The sequence below is a fragment of the Nicrophorus vespilloides genome, unplaced genomic scaffold (genome assembly GCF_001412225.1).
Source record: "Nicrophorus vespilloides isolate i.1.1-1 unplaced genomic scaffold, Nicve_v1.0, whole genome shotgun sequence".
NCBI lineage: Eukaryota > Metazoa > Arthropoda > Insecta > Coleoptera > Silphidae > Nicrophorus > Nicrophorus vespilloides.
The window spans coordinates 101,916-108,674 of record NW_017099710.1 but is presented as its reverse complement, the minus strand read 5'-3'; positions in this window follow the sequence as shown (position 1 = coordinate 108,674).

Sequence of the window (6,759 nt, the reverse complement as noted above, 5' to 3'; positions counted from 1 at the left end):
GGAAATGTGTTCAAACTGTACTTAAATAATTAGAAGTATTTATTATATTTTTATACAGTTTATATATTGTTATTATTGATAGTTTTATTAAAATAGTTATATAATATGTATTCATTTATTTACTATCCTTTGGCCATAATGATTAGCACTTTTGTATATATATTTTGTGGACGCGCCGGGCAAATAATAAAAAAAACATTATAATTCTTATACACTATGTTATATAATGTTATTAGATGTATATTGGGCAATAGTAGTACTTATTATAGTTAAGCAATGTCTATAGGAACTAAAAGTGAATGGGTGGATACTAGCATTTGTCAACTCGGTACTAGTATAATAGTATACATATCCCTCATTTTACACGGTACTTTCTTTACTCGTATTCGCTTTTACACGGTTTACAAAATAAATTTTAAAAATTATCTATTCGTTTACACGGTTTTATAGCCAAAGAGTTACAATTTCGATTTACACGGTTTTCTCATGTACCGATAGGTAATATTATAAACGATTTGCAAAAGTAACAACATTTAACTAATAATTAAAGTACTTTGTTATGTAACTATTACTATAGTGGAACTTTGATAGTTAAGCAATATATGTTTATGAATTAAAAGTAAAAAGTAGAAGATTTTATGGAGCAACAAAGCTTAAGAGCAAGTACATTCTTATAAAATACGTAATTAAGGTATATTACTTAATACATATAGTACTAATACTATATGAAAGAAAAGAAAAATAATTACCAAAAAAATGTTGTTTAATTAAACTTTGTTAAACAAACAATAACAAAATGGAAGTTACAAATGCAACAAGGACGACGTTTTTATTATCGGGGTAAAATAATAATTCCACGCGTTTTTTATGACTGCGCCATTTATATCTGGAGGATAACGCATTGCCCTAACGGAACTCGTACAAACAGTGTCCATCTACCTCTAACAAATTACCACCGCATAAGTGCATCTGTTTCGTGCACATACAACAGATAAATAAATGGCAACATCTATACGAAACTTATGTTTATGAATGACGTTTTTATCCGCCCAACATGCATTACTGGTAGTATTTTATAAATTTATATTACAGTCGATTCCGTTTAATTGGGACACCGGTTAATCGGAACAGCCACTTATTAAGGATAAATCCTATAGAACGGAAACAAAACCGAGGAATAATCCGCTTTTTCTGGACAATATTCCCTTTAATCGGGACAGTAATCGTATGTGTCCCGGAGATTCATGAATTCTTAGTCAACTGTATATTAAACTGTTTCTTTATGTATTTGTATTGTTTTGTTAGCCGTAATGTACAGTCAAATTTGAAGAACTATGTTTGTAAGCTTGTATCTATTTGTAACTACAATGTACAATTACTTTTAGCATATGTAGAGCAAATCCTTCAGGCAACTTGCGCGTATAATATTATTGTTCCCGCAAAGCTGTAAAACATTTACGTTGTCCTTGCACGCTTATCGCATATCGCGCTGCAATTACGTAACCGGCGGAGAAGATGCGCGCAACAAACTTGGTATACGTGCGCCATCGTCGTTGACTCTTTGGCATCAGAATTAATTGAAACGAAATTAAGGAATTCAAATGCAAATCGCGACGAAGGGAAAGGCTCTTTCCGTTCGACGTTTATGTATCGAATATTCAAATCGTGTCTGTATTACAGCTACCTGCAACCGATCAGCCGTGGAGATAGCAAAACAAAGAAAAGCACCCACCTCACCTCTCATCCCGAAAAAAAAAATATGTCAAAAGCAAAGAGTGGGAAAACAGATACGGACCGCAGGAGCAAATGGGAAGAGAACACACGTAACAGAGGGAGAGAAAATGAAAAATAAACAAAACGAACACAAAAAAAAAAACGAGAGCGCCTCGTTAATATTCAAGGGGATGTAGGTCAGCACCAAAACAAGAACAGGACAACCAGGAAAACAGTGTGTACTATTCGATACGTTTCAATTCGGGTACGGGAATAGAAAGATCAGAGTTGGTGGTGGTGTTGGGTATCTGCATCGATGCGTTAAGATCAAATCGCAAAAAGGACTGCTGCAATTAATCCATTTTTTTGGATGCAACCCTCTCCCCAAATGCTGTCCCCTCGTTTTTTTTTAATTGGCGGTCGGATGAGATACTATTTGCCTTTGAGTCATTAAGGAGAATATAACGAGGGGAGTTCATTAAATTTCAGGACGTTCTAACTAGCCAGGACAATATTAATTAATTGATTTACTTGCGGAGCGTTCTGTTTGATCCGATAATACCATTTTTATTGACCTACTACAATGCTCAGGACATTATTGGAAGTTTTGTAACATAACATAGTTTTACGGAAAGGTTAATATTAAAATTAAATTTTACGATTCCCGACAAATCCAGGGATTTTACGAACGTATACCAAAAATGTTTTCAAAGGTTACAAATATGTCATTTTTGATATAGTTAAGATGAAATTAAGGTAAGAAATTGTGAGATAGGCAACACAATGTACATTCTAATATGAACTTACCATATAACTAAGTATAAATTCAAATTAGGATTAGGAATTTAACATAGAAAAATATAGATTTTATAAATTTCAATTTCATTATGTAATAATAATTAAGATTAAATTTAATTCAACTTTATAGAAACAAAAGTTTTATTGTCTTTTACTTGTAATGATTCTATTGTTAGTTCTATAATCTTCGGTCTTTGATAGCCGGTGTTTAGACAGTGAGCATCCGATAATTTGCATACATTTACATAATATTGATTGATGGCTGCCAGAAACAAGCACACTTGCGCAATCATCGTTGTTACATGGAGCGACGCAACAAAAACTATTTCATAAATCAAGTGACTTGTATACACCGAAATATACTATAATCTACAATAGCTCAACTCTATATAATTGTTTATCAGAGTTTGAATTTCAATACATATTCAGAATTGAAGTTGTACTTTAATTGGATTTGGATTGGATGGCGTACACTTTCAGTTTGACTTTAACGGAATTGAAATACTTACGTACTTAATTGTACGTAAATACGGTTTAATGTACGTTAATGCGAATGCTTTGTGCGCAACCACCGATTAGTTCGACTCAGACAATAGCACGTTTAATCGGATTTATGTACATTAATAAACATTAATTATACATGTTTTACATTGTTGTATTTCATTTGTACGTGTTTCAGATACAATAAAAGTCATCTCGTTTCGAACTCTTCGTAAACAGGTTACATAATAATTACGTGCAATAAAAAAAAGCGCGTGTAACGTCGAACAGCGCGGTTGCACCCCCAAGGGGGTTGACGCTGACGATAATACGTAATAACAAACAAAACTTTTATTGACAAAAACGTCAACCTCCCCCTCACGCTGCACCCCGCCATTTCGCAAACACGTACAAAATTTCGTGTCGTGCCGCTCCGAACATACACCCAACCCACCCCCATCACCCAATTACGACATTGTTGCAAGGGATTTTAATTAAATTTTTCTGCATTATAAATTTGCAATTATGGTTCTTTATTGTGAGCGCGACACGTCTCGCACCGAAACGACAGGATATGTTATTTTAAAAAGCGCAGTTTATTAAATAAAAATGCTGGAAAATATCAATTATGATGAAGGAAACAAAGAAACGAAGAGCAAAAAAATGTTGAATGAAAAAAATAAGAATATTTGTAACAAAAGGAAATGTTAAAACGCGTGCATAAGTTCTAGGGGTATGGGTGGACCACGTGAAAACGTTTACGTAAACATTGTTATTGATTTCCCTCCTTTATCATCATATCCATCGCTGCCGTTTACCGTCGGGGATGCTCAGTTTTCACGTGTCGGACAAATTTGCTTCATGCATATAAATTGATTTTATTTCTAGTGAAACGAGCGCATTATTTTTATATTGCCTTGTTAGCTGAAGCAAACTGGCTTGTTTGCTGCAGGTGCAGACAGCGAACAAACTCGATATACCCAACACCTATGTGTCATTTATGGATTGTTAAGTTGACACAGACGATGAACAATAGGTCAATACGAAGACACGGGTATTCGCGTAATTCAGCATCTCCGTTTTCAATTACCTCCATCATATTTACTTCACTACTTTGATCATTTGTTTACTGAAATTACTGAATTACATTTCTTTCAGAAATTTAATTTATACAATAGAAACTTTAGTTTAACTCGTTTAATATTTACTTCAATTTCATAATATTATACACAATAAATTTCAATATTGAATAAAGACACATTTGGTTGTCACAGTTGATTAAGAGAAATAGATCAAATTATCTTTATTTTTATCAAATTATTTTACAAATATATAAAATTACATTTTATGAAGTTCAATGTTCAATGAAATTTGAATATAACATGAGTTATACACTTAATAATTAGACTATCTATATATTAAATGTAAGTGCAATCAACATTCGCTTAACGTACAAACTAATTTTTGTTATTTTAAACTTTATAATCTTGATGTCCCAAGTAATTAAGTTGAAATTTGTTAAATACTTAATCATCTCAATGGATTATTTAACAAAAAAAATACTCTTTAACTATATAAGTCAATAGACAAAAAATATTATTAAATAAATCTTTGTATGTTATCCATTTTATGGTTTGTAGGTAATGTAGTTTATTGAGTTTTTTTCGTGAGAATTACGTTCATGTGTGTCTGCACCATCAAGACTGTGCATCTTGTGGAATCTTGAAACAGCTGTAGTCGGTGAAATTAGCATATCGCCTGGTGTTATATGAACGTCTACACCTCTTGGGAGTATCGCGCTTGTCCGTTGGAATTCCATACCCTATTAAGGGGTAATTGCTTACTCCGTTCGGATGAGCCGTGCGAATATGGAAATATCCGATGGAGATGGCTCAAATATATTGGCATGCCAATTTAATTTTCGCAGACGAGAAAAATGAGTAGCTTCTACTCGAATAAACCAATAAAAAAGAAACGAGAAGATGAAGAAAAAGAACAGTTGCAAAAAGAAATGGGTAACAAAGGAGGCCGATTTGTTACGACGCGAAAGAAGTAACGAAAAATAAAAAGAATCAGTGTGTGTAGATAAAAAAAAATAAATAAATAAATAAAAGGAATCAAGAAGAAACACGAAACCGTCGGAGAGACAAACAATTTAAAACTTTTATCTCATTTCCTATATTCACCTGATATAGCCATCTTTTGCAACGCTTCATTCAACTTTACTTCACAAAAGCGGGAGTTATCCTGGTGGGATGAGAGACGTACAAATCCATTTATCGATTCGAAACATATCGCTTGGAAATTTCGAAATGCCAGAGACGGATTTTCATCGGTGATTATGATGGATACCTTTACGTTTTTGGTTTGCGTTTCGCTTCCGAGTTTCGTATTTTTATTTATCCCTTCTGTTTCGAACGTAATTTATTCAAAATATATATATATATAATTTGTTTTTCATTTTTTGTAGTGTTCTCGTAGGTTTACTCATTTGCATATCATTGACCGATGTCAAGGGGGTCCCAAAGGTCACGCACCACATGTCGGTACACACGGCAAAACATTGCAGCGGCTGCCTGTTTACACTTTTGCACCCTAATTAAATCGCGGTTCAAGTGGCTTTTCGAGTGGCTGAAATTTCTGGAATTTTCAGCAGTTCGTGCATCCACGCTTCCGGATTGCGCAACGAGTATCATCATTATTATTAGTATTATTGCATTAAACATTAATTTCATTTAATCATCATCCTATCCTCGAATGCAGCAGCGAAAACACTTCGCCTACTCCGCCGCCATCTGGTTTCTATTTAAATCAAACCTAATTACCAGATGAGCACCATGGATGAGCTTGATGGAATTGGATGTACTGGGTGGTGTCTTGTTAATGCTGGATCACGTTCGTCTGCAACCACTCGATGTCTCTGTAGAACTAACTACCACCTCACCTCGCACATTCATGCAATCGCTGGAGATCTCGAAACTATAGCTGCCGGATTTATCTTGCATTTAACTATCAAGTAGTTGCGAATCAACTTTTATACAGCGCCAATTATAAATTAATCTAAGCTAATTGGATTAATAGGAATATTCACTTACGAAATACCAAAAAAGAAAAAAATTAAGACCAAAAATTCGTTAAATAATATTCTTACAATATTTAATACAAGTGGAAATAACACATTTTTGTTTTTATTACTATTGTATCGTTTGTCCTTTAGCCTTCAATCATAATTAAACTTGAATAAACGTTTTGAAGCTTTGAAAAACAAAGTGTTTACATACTCGTAATACACCTATGGCTCCCTCTATACGCTACTTTCTTTACACGTTTTCGCTTTTACACGATTAAAAAAAAAACAAAAAATAAATGTTGAAAATAACCAATCCCTCGTTTTACACAGTACTTTCTATGCACATTTAGACGTTAGAATAACGTGTAAATCGAAATTGTAACTTTTTGAATGTGAAACCATGTCAATCGATAATTCATTTTTATTTAACCCTGTAAAATCGAGAACGTTTAAAGAAAGTACCGTGTAAAATAATTGGATTAATACCATACATAAATTTTCAAATTTACGTTTGTAACTAAATATGTCTGTATTCTCAACTATACTGAGGTATTATATTAAAATTATGTTTTCTAATAAAAAAAAACAAATAATTCTGTCACAACTCGTTTCACTCATGTTTTCATTCTTCTTTGCAGCGAACCAAACTGATTTATCTTGTTTGTCTATACACCGATTTTTTTTGTCGGTCAATGTTC